Genomic DNA, 24,643 nt, shown 5'->3' on the forward strand with positions numbered 1-24,643 from the left:
ATAAGAAAACTCAATTTAAAAAGTAATGATAAAGGCAAAAGATTTGAACAACTACTTTACCAGAAAAAAAAATTTCCGTATAATAGCAAATAAGCACATGAAAAGATGTTTGGCATCATTAGTCATTAGGGAAATTTAAATTAAAACCATGATGAGATACCACTACACAACTATTAGGTGGCTAAAATATAAGAATCTGACAATGCTAAGTGCTGAGAAATATGTAGAACTACTGGAATTCTCATTTATTGCTGGTAGGAATACAATATGGCACTATCACTTAGGAAAACCATTTCATAGCTGCTGATGTAATTAAGCATTCACTTACCATGTGACCTGGCAATTCTCACTCCTTGATATTTACCTTAGTGAAATGAAAACTTGCATTAACAGTGAAAAGTATATTTGAATGTTTATTGCAGCTTTATTTGTAATCACCAAACCTGGAAACAACTAAAATGTCTCTTAAATAGAGAATAAACAAACAAACTGTAGTTCATTCATACAATGGAATAATAATGATAATAATAAAGAATGGAATACTGATATGTGTAACAATATCACTACATTATACTCAGTGAAAGAAGCCAGATTCAAAAGGCTACATACCATTAGATTCTATTTATATGCCACTGTGGAAAAAGCAACATTATAGATAAGAAAACAGATCAGAGCTACATGGCAAAACCCCATCTCTACAAAAAATATAAAAATTAGCTGGGCATGGTGGTCTGCAACTGTAGTCCCAACTACTCGGGGTACTGAGGCTGGAGGATCACTTGAGCCTGGGAGGTGGAGGTTGCAATGAGCAGAGATTGTGCCACTGCACTGCAGCCTGTCTCAAAAACAAACAAAAATAGAACAGAGGTGGGGTTCTTGGAAGGGTTGGCTCTAAAGAGGTATGCAAAAATTTTAGGGGTGAGCGATAGAACTTTTCCATATCATGATTGTAGAGGTGGCAACACATAGCTATACGCTTTGTCAAAACCCAAAGAACTATACATTAAAAGGGTGAATTTTACTGTGTGTAAATTTTTTAAATTACATAAAAACTTATTTAAAAATGATTACATAGGCCGGGCGCGGTGGCTCAAGCCTGTAATCCCAGCACTTTGGGAGGCCGAGACGGGCGGATCACGAGGTCAGGAGATCGAGACCATCCTGGCTAACACAGTGAAACCCTGTCTCTACTAAAAATACAAAAACTTAGCCGGGCAAAGTGGCGGGCGCCTGTAGTCCCAGCTACTCGGGAGGCTGAGGCAGGAGAATGGCGTGAACCCGGGAGGTGGAGCTTGCAGTGAGCTGAGATCCGGCCACTGCACTCCAGCCTGGGCGACAGAGCGAGACTCCGTCTCAAAAAAAAAAAAAAAAAAAATGATTACATAAAGGAATTATAGGGAAGTGAAAAAGGAATAAGCTATAAAGTGTCAAGGCCAGGATTGAAGGATTGGAGGATTGATGGAGGAGGTCTGTTCCAAGAGGTGGCACCTGATAGAGGCCTAAATGTCAAAAAAGGAGCCAGCATGGGCAGATGCACAAGCAGAGCCTTACCAGAAGACAGAAGTAAGGGCAAGGGCCCCAGGCAAGATAAGCCTATTGAGTAGCAGAAAAATAAATCAGTGCTTAGGCTTTCCTATAAATCTACAGAAAAGAAAAAAAGTTCTTTTGATGAACAAAAATCTGGATCATCGTCTTGGATCTGAATTCAGGCCGTGCATAATCAAACATACTAAATATAGTGGGTAAATATAGATTTAGGGCTGCCCCTATAAACTCCAGGGAAAGGCATGGGAGTGAGAATAGGAAAGGGGAAAGAGGAAAGGAGGAGAAGGAGAGGACATGAAAACAAAACTTGCTTGCTTATAGCTTTAGGTCTGGCTAGAACTTAACCACTTCAGTGTCATAGAATCACTTTCTCTGTTTTAGGTTTGCTTAGAAGACAGTAACAAGCCAAGCAATACGTAAAATGAAGGCCTGTGAAGTTTTATCAGCATCCCAGTTCATACTTCATGATCTGTGCATTCTAAACTTTACAAGGGTGTTTCAGTTTATTTAATTTTTTTTCTAACTCTAAAATTTGCATACTAACTTTACTGAAGAGTCTATTTCTTAGTGCTTCTTAGACTAGCTCTTTATAATTTTCTTCATGTGCCTGAAGATTAAATTTCTTTTAATTGTGGGTTTCTCTTTATTACTATTATAGCAAAACAAACAACATAACTTTAATTTTAGAAATATTTTTAAAGAAATTTAGCCTGTGGACCGTGGGCAGCCAGGGTTGGTGAAGGATCCCAAGATCCTTGGGATCCTTGGGTGAAAACTTGCTCTAAAAACCACTGACTGGGTAGCTTTTGCAGAGATCATACCCCAGAACCAAAAGGCCATTGCTAATTCCCTGAAATTCTGGAATGTGACCCTCACCTCCAGGTTGGCTACGTTACCTGAGAATCCACCAGCTATCGACTGGGCTTACTACAAGGACCATGTAGCCAAGGCAGGCTTGGTGGATGACTTTGAGAAGAAGTTTAATGCCCTGAAGATTCCCATGCCAGAGGATAAATATACCACCCAGGTGTATGCTAAAGAAAAAGATGATGTGAAATCTTACGCTGAGTGGGTGTCTCTCTCAAAGGCCAGGATTGTAGAATATGAGAAAGAGAAGGAGAAGAAGAACTTAATTCCATTTGATCAGATGACCATTGAGGACTTGAACAAAGCTTTCCCAGAAACCAAATTAGACAAGAAAAAGTATCCCTAATGACCTCACCAACCAATCAAGAATGTTTAAAATTGAGTCCAGGAGGGAGATCTGGCCCTTATATTACACATTCTGGACATTAAAAATAAAAATAGTTAAAAAAAGAAATTTAACAAAATCCTACCTCATGTTTATATGTATGCAACACATATGACTGAGATAAGAGCATGTTAGGAGTGATCCTCTATTTACAATTTCAATCTATTTTTGCAAACATTTTCAACAAATCAGCAGCGACTTTCTAGCTCAGCAATGTGTTAAGAAATTTTTGCCTTATTCATGTTGTTGAATATAATATGATGTCAGGAATGTTCTTCACTGGCAGTAATAGTTGATGAGTCTGTATGTAGTTAAGAGAATAAAGATGGTGCCTTTGTCAGTTTCTCTTAGGTTTACAATAAAAATGTACAGTGTGAGACGGCAGTGAGGCCTCTCCTTTTCTTTAAGACATTTGTTATATGTCACATGTCAAATGGTCATGAAAGATGATCTCTCTAAAGAGCAGGTTTTCCCCTGGCCCAAACAACTCTTACAAAAGTGGATGTCACATCAGCACACCAGTCTAATGAAGCCCACCAGGCAACCTGCTCATTCTGTAGGGAGAACTGGAATAAATAGCAGCTACATATTCTCATCAGTCAGGCAGTCATCCAGAGCTTAAAACTTTCCACTCTGGTGCTTTTGCTCATTCTGGCCCCCCAGTCTGAAATAGTCTCCCCGTTCTATCCACATGAACAATCTTACATCACTACAAGACTCACTTCTAATACACCCTCCCCAGTATGCCGTGCTGACTCCTTCCACACTCACTAAAGATACCTTTCCCACCTTTGACATATCCTCCAGTCCCTCCCCTTATCTAGTCCTATCTTGCAGCATTTTATCATGCACACATCTTTCTCTTCTATCAGACTTAAGTTCTTTACTGGCTGGATCTGGGTCCAATTCATCTTTTTATTACCCGTGTTGCCTAACAGTATGCCTCATACATTGAAGGTACTCAATAAATGTACATTGATTAAATAAATAAATTGATCCTAAGAGTAACTAGAATTATAGAATCAGACATGGCAATGTTCTAATTGCCTTTCAAGCATGGTAGGCAGAAAATATAAACCCTAGATTGCAGAAATACATACATAATGGCTTCTGCCTCTGCTCCACCCACACTAAGGGCAGACATGCATAATCTGTCCTAGCACTCTTTCCTCCTGAGACTTGATGAGGCCTTGCCATCCTTCTCAGCCCCATGTTCTCGGAAGCCATTATCAATATATAAAAGCCGGCATAAGAGATGAAACTTCTGACTTTTAAAGATTCACAAATTGGTATTATTTCCTATCTTTGAACAATCCTGAAGATCTGTGAGGTTTATGAATTTCTAATTTTGCTGAAGCAAAAATTTGGTACAGATATATGCTACGAGGTAGGTGTGGGGAAATAACTGACTTTTTATAGATCACTCAGAGGATGCACCTCCATGCAAGCAACAACTCCCCTCATATTAAAAATTTCTATTCATCATCTTCACCTTAGTTTTGAAAATTCAAGTAAGTGCTTAAGTAAATGTTACTATAAAAATGATGTAATGTAGGGTTGTGTTTATTCCAGTCAAGGAATTTTGTAACTTTACTAATTATTCCAACCTGTAGCTACAGAATTATTAAAGAATGAAAGGAGCTTATTTATTAAAGTGTTCATTTATTGCATTTTATGGGGGAAATTATGTAACTTTAGTATTTGTAAATTAGAAAGGACCTCAAAGCATGTCCTTCACTGAGATGTTTAATTTTATGTGTCAACTTGACTGCACTAGGGGTGTCCAGAGTAAACTTTATTTCTGGATGTGTCTACAAGGGTATTTTCAGATGATATTAGCGTTTGAATCAGTTGAATTTAATAAAGTAAATTGCCCTCCCCAATGTGGGTGGGAATAATCCAATCTGTTGAGAGCTTGAAAGAACAAAAAGGTAGAGGAAGAAGGAACTTCTGCCTGCCTGCCTGCTTGAACTGGGACATGGTCTTCTTCTGCCCTTGGCCTGGGATGTATACCAGCAGCTCCCCTAGTTCTCAAGCCTTGGGAGTTGAACTTGAATCACACCACTGGCTTTCCTGGGCCTCCAGCTTGCAGACAGTAGGTTGAGGGGCTTCTCAGCCTCCATGATTGTGTGTGCCATTTTCTCATAATCTCTTTATATATATTTATATATGTGTGTGTATGTGTGTGTGTGTATATACATAGTTTTGAAAATTTAAGTATATGTAAAATATATATATCTTTATATATAAAAAATGAATTGGACACAGATCCAACCATATATATATATATACACACACACATATATATACACATATATATACACACACATACATACACACACATACTGTTGGTTCTGTTTCTCTAAAGAATCCTGACTAACACACTTGTGAATATCAAGAGTAGCTTTAGCTTTGGACTTAAGGACACCTTGGAAATCTCAGTCTTTCGTGAACCAGTCATAATTAAGATAAGGCCAAAACTATGAAGAATTGTAGTAGGAACTGATGATGACTGATGTGAGGAACTATTCTGAGGCAGCTCACATCTTGGGGTATGCAGCTGGGACAAGGATAGGAGGACGTGGAAAACACATGGGCTGAGGAACTCCAGGACACACACCAGTAAATTGCTATGGAAGTTAAATTGTGCCTTTGCCAAGAACACAAGACGCTGACTGAAAATACTTTAAACAAAGAAATTTATCATATGGTATTGCAGGAAGTCCAGAGGTACAGTGGGCTCTAGGATTGATGACTCAGTGACTCAGTGACTCTGTGATTTCATCAAGGACCGAGGTTCTTTCCTTTTTTTGCTCTGCATCCAGCCCCCATTATAGGCACAAGGTGACCATGAAAGTTCCAGGGGTCACATCCAGACACCATAACACTCAGAGTCATAAAGAGACTATCACTTTTGCTGATAGTCATCAGCAAAACTATGACTATCATTCTTGTTATCATAATTTTCCTCTTAAAATTATGATAATGACATTTAACACTTCCTATGTGCCAGGCACTATTCTAAATGCTTTATAAATATAACTTTTTTTACCATAATTAGTTCATTTAATTTTTGTCAGGACATGAAAATGCAAAGCTTCCATAAAAAGAATCATTATGCAAAGCAAAGCTATGACCCTCTATTAAGCGTTTGGCAAAGAAATATAATTTGGCCAGACATGGTGGCTCACACCTATAATCCCAACACTTTGGGAGGCTGAGACGGGATGATCTCTTGAGGACCGGATTTCAGAGAGAGACCCTATCTCTACAAAAAATTTTAAAAATAGCCAGGTGTAGTGGCGCAAGCCTGTGTTCCCAGCTACTGAGGAGACTGAGGTAGGAGGATCCTTTGAGCCCAGGAGGTAGAAGCTGCAGAGAGCCATGATTGTGTCACTGCACCAGCCTGGGTGACAGAGTGAGAACCTGTCTCAAAAAAAGAAAAAGCACTTTTATTATAATTTTATAATTTCCATTTTTATTTTAGATTCAGGGATACATGTGCAGATTTCTAACATAAGTATATTGCCTGATGCTGAGGTTTGGGGTACAGATCCCATCACTAAGGTAATGAGCGTAATTCCCAATAAGTAGTTTTTCAACCCACAGCCCCCTTCCTCCCTCCCTACTCTAATAATCCATAGTGTCTATTGTTCCCATCTTTATGTTCATGTGTACTCAATGTTTAGTGTCCACTTATAAGTGAGGACATAAGGTATTTGGTTTTCTGTTCCTGAGTTAATTCTCATAGGATTATGGCCTCCAGCTGCATCCATGTTGCTACAAAAGACATGATTTCATTTTTTATGGCTGGGTAGTATTCCATGGTGTATTTGTACCATATTTTCTTTACCCAGTTTCCTTTTCCCCACAGCCTCACCAGCAGCTGTTGTTTTTTGAATTTTTAATAACAGCCATTCTGACTGGTATGAGATGGTATCCCATTGTGGTTTTGATTTGCATTTCTCTGATGATTAGTGATGTGCATTTTTCACGTTTGTTGAAAACGTGTATGTCATCTTTTGAGAAGTGTCTGCTCAAGTCCTTTGCCCACTTTTTAATGAGTTTGTTTTTTGTTTATTTGTATAAGTTTCTTATAGATTCTGGATATTAGACCTCTGTCAAATGCATAGCTTGTGAATATTTTCCCCCATTCTGGAGGTTGTCTGATTATAGATAATTTCTTTTGCTGTGCAGAAGCCCTTCAATTTAATTAGGTCCTAATTGTCAATTTTTGCTTTTGTTGCAACTGCTTTTGGGACTTAGCAAAATAATTCTTGGCAAGGCCAATTTTGAGAAGGGTATTTCCTAAGTTTTCTTCTAGTATTTTTATAATTTGGTCTTGCATTTAAATCTTTAATCCATCTTGAGTTATTTTTTGTATATGGTGAAATGGGGTCCAGTTTCATTCTTCTGCAATGACTACTCAGTTATCCCAGCACTATTTATTGAATAGGGAGTCCTTTCCTCATTGCTTATTATTGTTGATTTTGTCAAAGATCAGATGGTTGTAGGTTTGCAGCTTTATTTCTGGGTTCTATTCTATGTGTTTGTTTTTGTACCAGTACCATGTTGTTTTGGTTATTGCAACCTTATAGTATAGTTGGAAGTTGGGTAGTGTAATGCCTCTGGCTTTGTTCTTGGCTAGGATTGCTTTAGCTATTCAGGCATTTTCTTTTGGTTCCATATGATTTCTATAATAGTTTTTTTCTAATTCTGTGAAAAATGACATTGACAGATTGACAGGAATGGTGTTGAATCTGTAAATTGTTTTGGGCAATATGGCCATTTAAACAATAGCGACTCTTCTAATCCACGAGCAAGGAATGTATTTTCATTTACTTGTGTCATCTCTGATTTTTTTCACCAGTATTTCATAGTTCTCCTTATACAGCTCTTTCAACTTCTTGGTATATGACTATTGTAAATTGGATCGTGTTCTTGATTTGACTCTCAGCTTGAACATTATTGATGTGTAGAAATTCTACTGATCTTTGTACCTTGATTTTGTATCCTGAAACTGTACTAAAGTCATTTATCAGTTCTAGAGGCATTTTGGCAGAGTCCTTAGGGTTTTCTAGGTGTAGAATCATATCATCATTGAAGATAGATAGTTTGACTTCTTATTCTCCTATTTGGATACCTTTTATTTCTTTCTTTTGCCTGATTGCTCTGGCTAGGATTTCCAGCCCTATGTTGAATAGGAGTGGTGACAGTGGGGATCCTTGTCTTGTTCCAGTTCTCAAGAGGAATGGTTTCAGCTTTTTCCCATTCAGTACAATGTTAGCTGTGGGTTTGTCATAGATTGCTCTTATTATTTTGAAGTATTTTCTTTTAATGCCTAGTTTGTTGAGGGGTTTTATCATGAAGGATGTTGGATTTTACCAGAAGCTTTTTCTACATCTATTGAGATATCAGATGGCTTTGCTTTTCATTCTGTTTATGAGGTGAATGATATTTATTGATTTGCATATGTTGAACCAGCCCTGCATCTCAGGAATAAAGCCTACTTGATCATGGTGTTTTAATTTTTCATTGTGCTACTAGATTCAGTTTGGTAGTATTTAGTTAAGAATTTTTGCATTTATGTTCACCAGAAATGTTGGCCTGCAGTTTTCTTTTGTTGTTGTTGTTGTGTCTCTGCCAGATTTTAGTATCAGGCTGATGCTGGCTTTATAGAATGAGTTAAGAAGCCCCTCCTCCTTGATTTTTTGGAATAGGTTCAGTATGACTGATAACAGTTCTTTGTTTGTCTGGTAGAATTTGACTGAGAATCCATCTGATCTAGGGCTTTTTTTTTTTTTTTTTTTTTTTTTTTTCCTTATGGTTGTTAGGTCTTTTATTGCTGATGCAAGTTTGGAACTTGTTACTGGTCTGTTCAAGTTTTCACTTCCTTCCTGGTTTAATCTTTGGAGGTTGTGTGTTTCCAAGAATTTATCCATTTCCTCTAGATTTTTCAACTTGTGTGCATAGGGTTGTTCATAATAATCTCTGAGGATCTTTTGTGTTTCTGTGGGGTTAGTTGTAGTGTCATCTTTGTCATTTCTGATGGTATTTATTTGAATCTTCTCTTTTATTCTTTGTTAATCTAGCTAGGAGTCTATCAATCTTGTTTATTCTTTCTAAAAATCAACTCTTGGTTTCATTGATCTTTCGGTTCTTCTATAATTTTAGTTATTTCTTTTCTTCTGCTAGCTTTGGGGTTGGTTTATTCTTTATTTTCGAGTTCCTTTAGGTACAAAGTTATATTGTTAATTTGAGATTTTTTCTAACTTCTTGATGAAGCTGTTTAGCACTATAAACTTTGCTCTTAACACTGCTTTAGCTGTATCCCAGAGATTTTGGTAAGTCTTGTTTCTATCTTCATTAATTTCAAATTTTTCCATTTCTGCTTTGATTTCATTGTTCACCCAGAGTTATTCAGGAGGAAGTTGTTTGCTTTCTATGTATTTGTGCTGTTTTGAGAGATTTTCTTGATATTGATTTCTGTTTTGTTGTACTATTGTCCAAGATTGTGCTTGGTATGATTTTGATTTCTTTGAATTTATTGAGACTTTATTCATGACTAAGCACATTGCCAATCTTAGAATATATTCCAGTGTGGATGAGAAGAATGTATATTGTGTGGTAGGTGTCTATTAGGTTCAATTGGTCAAGCATTGAGTTTTATTCCAGAATTTCTTTGTTAGTTTTCCACCTTGATAATCTGTCTAATGTTGTCAATGTGGTGTTACATTCTCCCACTATTATCGTGTGCTAAATATTTTCCTAGGTCAAGAAGAACCTGTTTTATGAATCTGGGTGTTCCAATGTTGGGTACGTATATACTTAGAATAGGTAAATATTCTTGTTGAATTGTACCCCTTATCATTATGGGATGTTTTTCTCTGTCCTTATTGTTGTTGGTTTAAACTCTTTTATCTGATATAAAAATAGTGACTTCTGCTTTTTTTGTTGTTTTCTATTTGCATGGTAGATCTTTCTCCATCCCTTTACTTTGAGCTGGTGAGTCTCACTGAATGTGAGATGGGTCTCTTGAAGGCAGCAGACAATTGAGTCTTTCCTTTTTATCCAGCTTGCCGCTCTGTCTTTTAAGTGGAGGCATTTAGCCCCTTTCATACTGATATGTGAGATTTTGATCCTGTTATCGTTAACTGGTTGCTTTCTAGACTTGATTGTATAGTTCCTTTATGGTGTCTGTGGGTTATGTCCTTAAGTGTGTTTTTGTGATAACAGGTGTCATCATTTTGTCTCCAGGTTTATCACTCCCTTAAGGGGCTCTTGTAAGGCTGGTCTAGTTATAATGAATTTCTTCAGCATTTGCCTGTGTGAGAAGGATTTTACTTTTCCTTTGCTTATGAAGCTTAGTGTGCCAGGAAATGAAATTCTTGGTTGGAGTTTCTTTTCTTTAAGGATGCTGAAAATAGGTCCCAAATCTCTTCTAGCTTGTAAAGTTTCTGCTGAGAGGTCTGCTGCTAGCCTGATGGGGTTCCCTTTGTATGTAACCCAACCCTTCTCTGTAGCTGCCTTTAAGATTTTTTCTTTTACCTTGACCTTGGTGAATCTGATGACTATGTGCCTTGGGGATGATCATCTTGTATAGTATCTAGTAGGGGACCTCTGTATTTCTCAAATTTTCATGTCATCTTCTCTAGTGAGATTAGGGAAATTTTCAAAGACTGTGTCCTCAAATATATTTTCCAAGTTGCTTACTCTTTCTCCTTCTCTCTCAGGAATGCCAATGCTTGGTCTATTTACAAAATATTCACTAATTCGATACTCACAACAACCCCATTAGGTACATATTAACCCCATTTAACAGATGAGAAAGTGGAGGCGAAACATTAAGTGACTTATAATGACACACAGCTAGTAAGCAGTGGACCCAGGATTATAAACCAGGCGGTTCACTTCAGAATCTGTACTCTTAACTGTTAAACTCTTTCTACTACAAGAAAACTTTTCCAAAAGGAACCCAGAGATTTGACTTTATATTTCATTGGCCAGAACTGAGTCACAGGCCCACCTCTTAACTAATCACTGACAAGAGGCATGGAATTATCATGAAAAGCATAAAGCTATCAAGATTTGTCACTGAGCTGGAGATGGACTCCTCTTTTCCAATGAAGAGGCCCTAAAAAATAGGAGTAGGGTTTTAGTCTCATAGAAAGGGAATGAACATATGGCAAGGAACCAGCCATGCCTGCTATGGGGGGCTACCTACAAAAAGTTCAGCTTACCTAACTCCATTTCCTCTGCTTTCATAAGTTAAGATAGCATGCGATACCATGATCATCCGTGCATGTATCTGAGCCTCCTTCAACTTGCTTGCAAGTATCCCAAAGATAGGAAAAAAATCTCATAGATCTGCATATTCTCCACAAGGCCTGGCATAGGGCCTCACACATGGAAAATGTTCAAGAAACATTTGTTCATTGTAATTGAATTTTCATTCTCAACTCTACTTAATTGGAGAGGTCAACAGTTGGCCATGCTCAAGGCAGGCAGATAATGCATTTTCACATTGATCTTGCAATCAAATGAATTCTGAAAAACTTCCCTTGCCATGCAAAATAGCAAGAAATCACATATTAACATAGGTCATGCAAAAGCCCAAACTTATTAAATTGTTAGTGCCTTGCACTTGGCACCCTTAGAGGTAACATTAATGTCACAATTTTATTATGACTTGACATTTCTATATTCAAGAGGCATTATATTCAAAGAGACACATTAGAAAGCCATAGACAGAATAGGCTACATAAATTGCAGGGTTTAGTTCAAAAAGAAGATATGAAGCCCCAGCTGGGGTGGAGTGGGTCAATCTCCCATTTTCATGGGCCTAATGCTGCAACTCACAGTGGACAGGTGATAACCCCCAAGAGATTGTAACCTCTAAATACCTGGATTGGAGTTGGGCAGGAGGGCCCCACAGAGTTGTCCAGTGAACACATTGTGATACTACCAGCCTCAATCTCCTGACCTCGTGATCTGCCTGCCTCTGCCTCCTGAAGTGCTGGGATTACAGGCATGAGCCAAAGGGAAGAGTAACACAATCCAGTTTATATCATAGATGGACCTCTTTGGTGGCAGCATGAAGGAGGGATTCAAGGAAGTAGAGCTTTTAGGCATGCAAAGCAACTCAATTCTAGATCAGCTGTTACTGAAAATGGCATTGTAGCATGGTGGTTAAAGATGTGGGCTCTTTACTTAGATATACATCCATTCAAATTCTACTTCTGCCATTTATGCAGTGTATAAACTTGAGCCAGTCACTTGCCTTCTGTAAGTTTCAGTTTCTTATCTACTAAAACAAAGTAATTACATCAGGGTTCTTATGAAGTTTGATTGCAAAGAGATATATGAAGCACGTACCACAGTGCCTGACTTACTAGCTATTATTATTATTATCATATGGAATGGGTTATTTGTTTCCCTTCCCAGCTCCATGCTTATGCCCTTTCTAAAAACCACTGTGCTTCCAACACAGGGAAAGTGGGACACGTGCGTGACTACCCCTATCAATCGGCCTCTCTCCCTCTGCAACCCACATTCTTTAAGAGCAGAAGGAATGGCTACTTATTCCTTCCCCTACTTTATAATCTTGTTCTTCTACCTAAAGGCAGCAGCCTTGTGATCTAGCTGTCAGATAAGGAGTGGCAGCTTACCCACTTGACAGAAGAAACTTCTGACTGAGTCCAGAATATGTGAAAACAATTCAGAAAAATCCACTTTCTGTCCATAGCTTAATTTTAAATGTATTGTCTTGCTAAAGAAATAATCTCAGTCATTTATTCATTCCTTCATTCTTTCATCCTCTATTACCCTGGGTCAAAAATCCTATATAAAGGAAGAACTGAAGTATGGTCATTTAAAGGAGAAATAAAAATACATTCTTTTAATATTTGTAGTATATTGTCCTTAATGAAAAATTAATTTGTCATTGTTACAATAATGTAATAAGGAACAAAATTTTTGGACAGCTCACTTATGGATTACTTATTAGGATGTAAGTGATTTTGGGGGAACAACAGAAGCACTTATATATTGGAAGCACCAAAAGTGGCTGGTGCCATTTTCCAGATATTTGGAAATACCTAGAAATTAGAATAAAAGAAAGTATTCATTAAGACAGAAGCTCCAAAGCCATGTTCTTACACAATGGAAGGGTTAAGACTACGAACTTTGAGTCAGACACACCAGATTTGCATGTATGTAAAGAGTGGGAGAGTTGGTTATCGAATTGATAACCCCTGTAGAAGGCTCTTCTGAGCACTTGGAATTGCACTGCCAGGCCCATTGAGTGATGGATGGTCAAATGAGGAACAGTTGCAATGCTCCATGGCCTCCTTGGCCCCTAACAGTCAGTCAGAGAAGTTGGTGCTGGGCTAGCGCAGGAGACAGAGATGCAGGTGGTCTCTAGAGTGCTACTCTTCAAACTTAAACGTACATATGAATCACCTGGAGATCTTGTTAAAATGCAGAGTCTGGTTCAGTAGTCTGGAGTATGGCTTGAGATTCTGTACTCCTAATAAACTCCCTGGTGATGCCAACACTGCTGGTCATGGGTCACACTTTGAGTAGCAAGGAGATGTGCTCTGTTGAACTCTCCTGTTGTGACTGCCATTACAACCTCTCCACCTTCTTCTTTTGAAGCTGCTCCCTTGTTCTCTTTCCTTTTCCTCAAAGCACTGCCATATTCTTAATCCTGAGCACCAGTACTGTAACTTCAGAAAAAAAATAGGCACACATTTTTATCAGGTTTGACATATCATTGTATCCATTAGCATATCACTGGGTGCTCAGTGCTTTGCACTTGTCCAAGCGCTGGGAGCACACAGAAGACTTGGCCCCTATCCTCAAAGGAATAAAAAACCATCAGTAACTATTCACCAGTAATCATTTATTGAATGCCCTCTATTGATATTCTTAGAATGAGAGAACTCACAGGGAAGACCAAAACCATTGAAACCTTGTTAACCTTTCTAAGTCTCAGTTTTCTCAGATATGGAATATGGATACTAACACATATCTCAAAGATTTACTTCATGGTGAAATGAAATAAATTTAAAGTCCCTAGTAATCACTAGTTGGTGAATAGCTGTAATCCTTTCCTTTTAGTTCTATTAGGTTGTGGTACAGACACAGATATATGAACAGACAGAGTTTCAAAAGGGAAAATCTTAAAATCTTAGTCTATCGTCTGAGGCCATGGCTATTCTGACAAAGGAAAGCACTCAGAATAAGGTTTTTCAGGGACTTTCGGGAACCTAAATCACTAAGAGACACCTGGTTCTTGTGGAGCTACACCCCTTTGTAAATCACGGTCTCATATTAGCAGACAAGCCTGGTGGACTCGGGTTCTTTAGTAAAGCAGAGTCCCTTCTCTCATTTCCAGTGAATTCTCAGTGGAAGTAAGTCTTATTCCCCCAAGCATTCTTTTTTTTCTGTTCTGCCTCTGAAACCCGCTCTATTCCTAGTTAGGGAGTATCAGGAGCCCTAGTCCAATACACATGGTGACCCTGCACCAACTTAGCCTTGCTGCTTGCCCTGCTCTCACCCGGTGCTCCATTTTTCATAAACTTCTGCATTGCGCATGAAATCCAGGTCTCCACTTAGTATCTGTATCTAAGAACTGGGTCTCTTTCTTTCCCATTCCATTTATAATAAATATTTATGGAGTACTTACTCTCTGCTAGGCATTGTGGTAGGTGTAAGTGCTACCTGCCAATATTCCCAGTTTTCTTCTCTTTCCAGGAACATATGAGGATTTTATTTCCTAGGCCCCTTGAAATGAGACAAGGCCTTATGACTTCCATGACCCATCCACTGTGAGCAGAAGTGACGTGTGTCACCTCCATGTGGGAGCATTTGAGAGATGGTGTGAGATTCTTTGTACCTCTTCTTCCTCCTTCCTCAGTAATTTTAGGAGTCCTCTTATGTTGACAGTGTCATGACATAGTATGGCCTCCTTCAGCCTGAGCCTCTGAATATATGTGAGGTGAGAATTTCTCCTGTCAGCCTATGTTATACATGTAGTTTGAGCAAAAAATAAACCTCTGTTGTTTAAAACCACTGAGGATTGAGAGTCTTTTCTTATTGCAGAATGACCAAGCCCAACCTAGCTAATACAGCATCATCCCAAGCACCGCCCTTTTACATTTTATAGGAGGAATATGTGCAATAAACATATAAGCAAACAAATATGTAAAATATTAGAAAATGATGAGTGCCATGAATAAAATTATACTGGGGAACTGGATGCAGAGTGACTTGGAGGCTGCTACTTACGCAGCAGAGCTCAGAGACTCCTCACAGAAGTGCTAGTAGTTGAGCTGATGAGGCATAGCCACATAAAGATTTAGAGAAAGGAACTCTGGCAGACGGAACAGAAGTCTGAAGGTTTGAAGCAGATTGGATTGATCGTGTGTACTGTTCACTCCGGTTACTTTTGATAAGCAGACTGTATGTGAGCAAGAAAGGAAGCAAGAAAATCAGTCAGGAGGCTATTGTGATAGAACAAATGAGAGATGGGGCTTAAGACTAGGCTTTTAGTAGTGAAGTTGCTGAAAAGTGACCTGACTCAGGATCTATTCTGGAGACAGCAGTAACAGAATTTGCTGACAGATTGGCTGTCGGTAGCAGAGGGAAAGAAGAATCAAAGGTCATCTCCCAGGTTTTTGGTCTGAGCAACTCAGTGCCATTTAGTAAAATGCTAAAGGGGAGGTCAGGAGCAGGTTTGGCAGGGAAAATTGAGAGTTTGGTTGTGAGCATATTAGGTTTGAGATGGCCACTTGCAGTCGAGTGGAGCTATTGGGCTGGCAGCTAGACACATGCATCTGGAACTCAGGAGAAGCCTCATTTGGAGACAGGGTTGGGAAAATCAGGGAGCATGCAGATGATAAAGCATAGGCCCATTTGAAGATAGCATAGAGAAAAGAGGCAAGAGCAGAGAACTTCAACATTTAATAGTTGGACAGGGAAGAAAGGGTCATCAGCCAGACTGAGAGCTTTACCCAGTAAGGTAGGAGGCATGCAGTAACATGAAAAAGTTGCTTTAAGAAGGAAAGATGACAATTTGTGTCAAATGTGGCTGTAAGTTCAAATATGATGAAAAGAGACATTTGGCCATTAGAATACCTAGCATGGAAGTTATCAGTGACCCTGATAAGAGCCATTTCAGGAGCGAAGACCAAAGGGGATGTGACCAAGTAGAGAATCTAGACAACTTTTCCCAGGAGTTTCAATGGGAAGAACAGCAGAAAATAATGGAGTAGAAGTAGGGTCCCTGTATCTGAACCTCTGCTTTGACAATGTGTATAACATCTCATGCCCTCCAATTTTGGTTAGACTTGGGCCCCCCGCTTGGTATTTGTAGACTCCATATGGGCTTGAGTCTTCTCCTGAATCCTATCCCCAAGACTGGGAATGTACACCTGCCAGACCACTCCAAGAACAAATTTCTCCCTGCCAGAATCTCCATATAAAGTAACAGTAAACCGCATGCTCAGAAGAGACATGAACAAAAAGAGAAAGAATACATAAATAAATCTGTTCTTCACAAACTCAGAAAGGGTCTATGCACTTGATGGCAGCCAATGATAATGTTGGATCCCCCAAAAACATGGCCATCAAGATGAGTGTGATGGTGAGAAAGTCACAGCTCTCACCTCATTAGCCATCAAGGTGACAGATGATCACAATGCTGGGAATTATTTAAATTTAACTTTTGAATTGTTAAATACAATAAATTCAAATAAATACAATAGATTCAGACTGTTCAAACTTCAAAATGTAAAAAGGATGCACAATGATGTCTCCATCTGATCACTGTTTCCTACCTTCCAGCTCACTTCCCTCAAAGAAACTAATGTTATTACTTTCTTGTCATTCTTCCATACACACATGCACATTCTTCCCACCCTCCACCTTTGATACAAGTGGCATTTTACCCACATGCTAATCTGCATCTACAGAGCCAGAAATCAACGTGGAGAGAAGTAGGATTACAAATCCACTAACAGCTTATGAATTCATGGTAATTTTTTTTTTTTTTTTTTTTTTTTTTTTTTAGTAAAGCAGTTATTCCTTAGGTAGTAAGCACAGTAAGTAGAGTCTAAATTGAGTTCCCATGTGTCTGGAGTGTCTGTTGAATATGGCTGACCTATGAGGAGGCAGAAGAGACCTGGGAGAATAAATATAGGAGATGCGACATTTGTGCCTAAGCATTCTGACACAAGTTCTCAGGGATGTCATGGAACCTTGCCATCACTGATGTATCTGCCTGCCATCATTCCCTTCCTTCCAGAACTTCTGGGAAACCCCTGCCCTCCTGCCAGTACACCTTTGGCTGGCTCAGGTCCTTGGCTGGCTCTCTCTGAAGTTATTCAGCTGCCAGGATCACCACCTGCCCCTGTCAAAATTGGCCTTGTACTGCAAAACGCCTCCCTCTTGGCTGGCCATTCTTGCAATGCTTCCATCAGGATTTACCATGGAACCAGGTCCCCATGATCCTAGTTTGATGTCCCACTCCCCACTGCTTGCCTGAGGCCCTCTCCAAGCAGGGGGCATGTGCCTTTTAAATATGAACCAATTCCAATATATAAAAACATAGAGCCTGGTTTTTAAAATGACCACCTGACACGCCAAGTGAAGAGAAGCTCATTTTCAAACGATTCCCGGCTGTTATAATAGCACTGTGGGACTCCGGAAGGATTCGGCCCAGCCGCCGGATGTGACGCAGGGGCCAGGGCGCGACGGAGACACGGAGAAAGCGCCGAGAAGGCGGTCCCTGTCTAAGGTCCGGACAGAGCCGGGCGCCCAAGGCCCGAGTGCCCAAGGCAGCACCATATCCGCACTCTTGGAGCGCCCCAAGCTTTCCAATGCCATGGCCAGAGCACTGCACCGAGCACATTGTGATGGAGCGGGAGTGCAAGCGGCAGGAGGAAGAAGAGGTGGACAAGATGACGGAACGGAAGATGAAGGAAGAACAAAAGAGAAGAAAAAGGAGATGGAAGAGAGTCACTAGAGGAGACTAAGGAACAAATTCTGAAGTTGCAGGAGAAGCTTTTGGCCCTACAGGAAGAGAAGCACCACCTTTTCCTGCAGCTCAAGAAAGTTTTACATGAGGAAGAAAAACGGAGGCGAAAGGAACAGAGTGACCTGACCACCCTGTCATCAACTGCATACCAGCAAAGCCTGACTGTTCACACAGGAACATTACTCCTCAGCATGCAGGGGAGCCCTGGAGGACACAATCGCCCAGGCATCCTCATGGCAGCTGACAGCGCCAAACAAATGTTTGACCCGAAGTGCTTACCACCCAGCACTACGTGGGCCCAGCAGTTGCTTTTGCGGGGACACCAGAGGATGGACAATTCCAAGGCAGTCCTGATGGTGCCTATGGGACTGCTCAGCCCCCACCTCACTATGGGCCCACACAGCCAGCTTATAGTCCTAGTCGGCAGCTCAGAGCTCCTTCGTCTTTCCCTGCAGTGCAGTACCTATCTTAGCCACAGCCACAGCCACAGCCCTGTGTCCTGCACGGCCACTTTCAGCCCACTCAGACAGGTTTCCTCCGGCCTGGTGGTGCCCTATCCTTGCAAAAGCAGATGAAACACATGCTAACCAGCAGACTGGCTTCTCCGACTCATCCTCTTTGCGCCCCATGAACCCCCAGGCTCCACATCCAGTCCCTGGACTCCTTGCTTTCTTGCAGCTCCCTGTGCAGATGCAACCAGCAGGAAAGTCGGGCTTTGCAGCTACCAGCCAACCTGGCCCTTGGCTCCTATTCCTCCAACACAGCCAGAACCTGCGATTCTACCACAAGTGACCATCAGATTATATCTTCAACACCATGCCCCCCAACCCTACCATGGGTGAGGGTACAATAGCATTGTGCCTGAATGGTTCAGTCATCACAGAAGCAAGAAGAACAGTTTTATTTTATGTTTGACCTAGTAACAGAAATTGCGATTGGAAGTCAACTTGAGATACTTACAACAGCTACTTATAATCTCGTCAATTAACATTTGTGTATTGCTTTACCCTTTATGAAGCACTTTTATGTACGCTGTCATAATACATTAGGGGGTGATGGTGGCTCCAAGCAGAGAAAAAAACCATATTATTTTACTGCCTAATCTTAGAAACAGGGAGGAAACAGGTTCTTAGAAAGGAGAATATCAAAGCAAACCACAGAGCTAAGCACAAAAGAAGAAGCATTATCAATGCCACCCAAATGAGGACCTATCACAAAATGTACAACTGTGTGGCCAGAGTAGGTTTTTAGTTCTTTTATTTACAGTATAGTTAATACATAGCTTTGTATTAAAATATAGCAACTGCAGCTAAACCAAAAGAAAATAAGCAGTATATTTTAGGCTTCTCTGCCCAGTATCTTTGATGGCCACAATCTTGGGGAGAGTTGCCTGAAGTTTATCTGCCCTGATATCCCAATTTGTTGCTGCTTTCCTTTTTTCCCTGAAAAAAAAAAGAAAGCTTACTGGTTCCCTGTCTGGTCTGCTCCTTCCTCCAGCAGTTTGGTAATAAAATTTTCCTAGCTGTTGGTGACTCAGTAATGGACTTGACTGATGGTAACTGCCTTTCCTGTAGAGTCGGTATTCATAGTTGTCTCTTATCTCAAAGGCAACAATATATCCATGTAAATTGTGAAAGAATCTGGCTTGATTAATGTGATGGCAGTGAATGCCAAGAACAGTCATAATCCATCACATCTGCTGATTCTAAATCGCCAATCTCAAATGAATATTTTGCTTTTGGTGCTTTCCCTGAAGAGCCTTGAGGGAGTGACTTGCACACACCTTCAGGTGTCCACCTCCACTCTCACTGCATTTGCCTATTAGGTTTCCTTGCATGCAGTAGGTACTCAATACATGTTTTCTGACTGAAAGTTATCTTCCTTAGAGGATAGTTGAGGCTCCACTTTTGAACTGGCTGATTCATTCAGCTTTATCTTGCATGAACTAATCCAGTATGAAGCCATGTCCTGATGAGAGAGAGCTGAATTGTTGAAGACAATTCTTCCCTTTGAGAGTAAATATGTGGGAATGTGTGAGGGTTCATGGCATAGTTAAAATGTGATGAATCTCATTGTGTGTTGGGTGGGTGTGGGTGTGTGTGTGTGTGCACACGTGGGCACACATGGGCATTATATATTCCAGGACTACAGGACGTTCCCAGTGTATGCCGCTTCTACCAGAAGAAAGCACTTGGGATTCTTTTTTCTCTGACAGTTCTTGTCTCAAGACTCCCCATCCTCCAGAATTCTTATCTATTTTATGATAGTTATGCCCAAATGCCTCAAGAGAAAATTAATCTCAATCTTAGAGAAAAGCAGACTCATGCCAACCTGGGAGGGACACAAGTGGGAAATGATCTTTCTGGAATGAAGATCGGGAGGAATAAGGAAATGAAACAAGGGCAGGAAAGTAGCCAAGGAAATTAATACTGGCCTAGCACTTCTGGAACATGGTTGAGGGACTGTCTCTGGAAGGTTCTAATAGTGTTAAGCCTGCAGTCAGCCCAAACCCCATCTTGGCTCAGAGATGAGGTGAGAAGCAGGGATGGAAGCATGAGAGGAAGATGAGTGCAAAGAGAAACGGAATTAGAGGAAGAAAAGAAGAGAGGGAAATTCTAAGTAGAAATCACTCAATGGTAACAGTAAAGATTTATCAATAGCCCTTTTCCTAGGTGACTGTAAAGAGTGCCTACCTATCTACCCCTCACCCATTTATTCATCTATCCTGCCTTTTTCCAAAAGGATTTGAGCTCGTTCCATAAAGTGTATGTAATGATATAGTATAAACTATAATTAGGCAAAATTACACAGAAACACAAGGATGGGGACAAAATGAAGCCAGGAATGGGGCTGGCCACACACGCTTACTATGGCTGGATCGTGTGCCTGTCTAAGGAACTGCCTGTGACAGTGAGAAACAATGATACACATAACTAGAGTGAGAATCTTGCTGAACCTGTGGTCTTGGCCTGTGGCATGTGTCTTCCTCTCCAGATCTGCCTCTGTGATTATGTCTTGCTTAGACTCAGTCACACTCAGTTGGGCTTTGTGGGTGGCCTCTATGTGCAATGGGTAGCACTGGGGGGAATTCAGGCTAAATGGGTGTGTTTGTGAGTATCATATACGTTAAAACCCAAATACAAAAATTGCTTCACTTGTATAAGGCAAATTAACAGAAAGAACCTGTCCAACTGTAGAATAAAACCTTGTCAGAGGTTATAAAACAGCAACATTAATTTTTTTCAAAGCTCAAAAAATAGCAGATTTTAAAACCTTTCTTTTTTTTCCTTAAATCCACGATTGAAAAGTATGTTGACAGAGCCTGTGAGGTTCTTTTCTTATCTGACATCTCCCTCTACTGACAGTACCTTCTCTCACTTTTCCCTTGCAACACAGCAGGGAAGTCCTTTGAAAGTGACATGCCTGTGAAGTGCCTTTGAGTTCTGGTTCACAGATTGGAGAAGGACCAGGTTTTGTGGGGGAAGATCATAGCTTCCTTTTGGGTCTTGGGGAATTGGAGCCTTCTAAGTTCAATCAGCAATAGGATTCATGTGTCTGGATCTCAGAAGAGAAACCTCAAAGATAGAAGTGAGAGAGTGGCCAGTAGGAGCAGATGAAAGAAAAGAGGAGGAGGAGGAGGATGCCCTGACCTTGAGAGTCTCTCATACATAAAGGCCAGGCAGATGGGGAGGAGCAAAACAACGTAAATTCAGTCTTTCGTTCCTGTGAATGCCTTTGTAAAACATTTCCTACTAAGGGCCATCCATCTTTGACTTATATAATCGCAGTGTTGGAAAACTCACTCTTTCATTGCTGTTTGACAATTCTTATTGTTAGAAGGTTGTTACTTCTGATGAGCTGGAAGAATCTGGTTCCCCACCATTTCCATCCCTTTTTCTCATTCTGCTGTTCAGTGTGATAAAGATAGAATGTGTCATCTCACACATTTACCCAACAAATCCTTCCCCATGAAAATCCCGTGAGACAAATATGCGTAAATGTTTAAACTGCCCAGTTCAAGGCCTTTTCCCTACCCTCTCCCACCCCATTATAAGCCGTTGAGAGCAAAGACTGTGTCTTATTCCCCTCCCTGCCAGCCTCTAGTCTATCAGACATTTCAGCGAATATTTCTATGTAATAAGTGCTTCTTGAGCATAATCTATTTAGACATTGCATCAATTGAATGAGTAACAAACTATAATCCCCATTTACAGATAAGAAAACAAGTTTAGAGAGATATATAACTTGTACAATGCCTTATAGCAACTGGTAGAGCTTGGCTTGGACACCATGTCTCTCTGATATTGAGGTTTGGGGCCGTTAAATCAATGTGATCTTATCCCTTTTGCTAACTAGACACCATGAGGCACAGAAAAAGCCCACAATAGTGTTCACCAGATTGAATTAATTTGTGATAATACCTACTTGGAAGTTGGTAAAGTGGGGTCAAGAGCATATAGGTGAAACCGGTAAGATTGTCTCTACACCCAAGCTTCTCCTCCGTTGAAGTGACTGATTTCCTTATCTCAGCATTAGCTCCCATAAAGCAGACCCCATCCCAGCTTGCTCCACCAGCCTCAGTTGGTTCCGACTAGAACTCTTCTATCTGACTCCATCTATGGCCCAGTCTCCCTCCAGCCCTCATACCAAGCCCTCCATCCATCCAGGATTTCTATTGCTCTAACGGTTTGGTCAGTACTTACAGCTCCCGTTATTCTAGATTCCCTCAGAGGGCAACGGATTCCTGCTGGTTATATTTTGGATGTAATGGGCTTGGGCTCCCCACTAACAAGCTCTGTAACCTTGAGTAAGTTACTTACCTCCTTTGAGCCTTGAGTTTATTGTCTTTAAAATAATGAGCCAGGTATGGTGGCTCATGCCTGTAATCCCAGCACTTTGGGAGGCTGAGGTGGGAGGATCACTTAAGGCCAGGAGTTCACGAGGCCAGCCTGAGCAACATAGTGAAACCCCATCTCTACAAAATATTTTAAAACAAAAATATTAGTGAGGCCTAGTGGTGTGTGCCTTGTAGTCCCAGCTACTCGAGAGGCTGAGGCAAGAGGAAGTTACAGGAGATCAAAGCTGCAGTGAGCTATGATATTGCCACGGCACTCCAGCCTGGGCGACAGAGCGAGACCCTGTCTCTATTTTAAAAATAAATAAAATAAAATAGGAATGAGAACTATTACTTGATGGCATGCTGTGACTTTAACTGAAAATGTAAGTTAAATGTGCAGTAGAGTGCTTGCCCCACCGCCTATCTACTCTATGAGTCTGTAGATGGAAATTGAAAACTTTGTGATTGCTCTTTCAACTTGGAGAAGTTGAATAACAAGAGGAAGTAGAGACAGCAAAGAAAGAGAGAAGTTACAGGACTAAGAGAGCAAATAAAATGCAGTATCGTGGAAGCCATAGGGAGAGTGTGACCCTTAGTTCCTGTTTCGGACTAGATGGTCAAGAATTTCTGTCTTGCATTTGGCAAAGAGATACAAGGGACTTTCAAGGCTTATTTCTATAGAGACGTGGGGAGAGAGACAGATGGCAGAGAAATAAAGACAGCAAGGTCTCAGGAAAGGAAGGCAGTTATTGATGACTATGTGTAAATTTGGCAGGAAAAGAAAGTAGACGAGAGGGCAGCAATCCCAGGGAAATGGGTTTATGACAAGTAGATGATGGATAAATGCTCACTGAGTCAATGGCTGAGCGAGCAACTGAGTGAGAGAGCAAAGATACTTGGGGTTTCATGAAATGCTTTTGATAACATTGGTGACATTCTTGGGTCTGTGGCATTTCTAAGCCTTTTTAGTATTAGTAGTGGGAGAAACATTGGAAGAACTATACAATGTTCTTGGCTCACACAAAAGCACATCCAAGGGCCAAGAACATAAGGTAAAAATCCTTTCACCTGCTACCATCTGTTGCTCTCTAAACTGCCAAACTTTTCCTCAGTGCCCTCCAATAATATCAGACCCCAAATAAGGTGTTAAAGATGACCTAAGAAACCCAGTTTTTGATTGGAAGCTGATCATGAAAGATTTGGAGATGTACGATGGGCAAACCTGAGTATATAAATCCATTCAGAAGCATCTCCTGAGATTCTTACACTCAGTTGAAGTTGACTAAAAGCTGGACAAAAACCCATTTATCTATCTTTTTCCCTCAGTCCATTCCCTGGATCCAGACCTCCATTCCCTCAGTGCTGTAGGGTAGGCAGAAAGAGTATAAGCTCTCCAGGGATGGGATGGTGAGTATCAGGCTAGCCATTTAGTGTAGGTCAAGGCTTCTGACATTTTAGCATTCAGGAAAATTATCAGGGGATCTTGGCCAAACGCAGTCTCTCGCTAACATAATGTAGGACGGGGCCTGCACTCTCTACTTTTAGCCATCTCCCAGCTGATGCAGCTGCTGTGGCTGCCACGCATGAGTGTGATGGGCCGTCCTTGAGTGGCAAAGCTATAGCATATCTAACACTGATTTGCCCACGCCTGCCCTTGTGACATTTGGTGGATAACTGAGACACTTCTGTGTCAGTTCAGCTTTAGGACTGATTTCCTCCCTCTCCCACTCACCTATCCCGTCCATCAACGCTGCTCAGGAAAATGCAATGAAAAAATAATAATAATGGTAGCATCTGATTAGAATCCTGAAGTCACAGCTTAAAGCTATTTTTCCCCAGTTTTCTAGGGAAACAAATAATGGTTGTTTTTCTTCTTTTTTGGATCCCAGAAGCCTTGTTTTTTTGACCTTCATGGCTTGGCATGGATCCACTTTTGTTGATTTGGTGTTTCTTCTGTGGATAAACTTTC

General features: G+C 40.5%; 2 pseudogenes; both read left to right on the forward strand.

The window, feature by feature from the left end:
• The first annotated feature begins 1,503 nt into the window (after positions 1-1,503).
• LOC126937309 (ATP synthase subunit d, mitochondrial-like) lies at positions 1,504-2,788 on the forward strand (annotated as a pseudogene).
• A 14,740-nt stretch (positions 2,789-17,528) lies between these two features.
• Positions 17,529-19,070, forward strand: LOC126937311 (G protein pathway suppressor 2-like; annotated as a pseudogene).
• Positions 19,071-24,643: the final 5,573 nt, after the last annotated feature.

Source organism: Macaca thibetana, chromosome 15, assembly GCF_024542745.1.
Source record: "Macaca thibetana thibetana isolate TM-01 chromosome 15, ASM2454274v1, whole genome shotgun sequence".
Classification (NCBI taxonomy): domain Eukaryota; kingdom Metazoa; phylum Chordata; class Mammalia; order Primates; family Cercopithecidae; genus Macaca; species Macaca thibetana.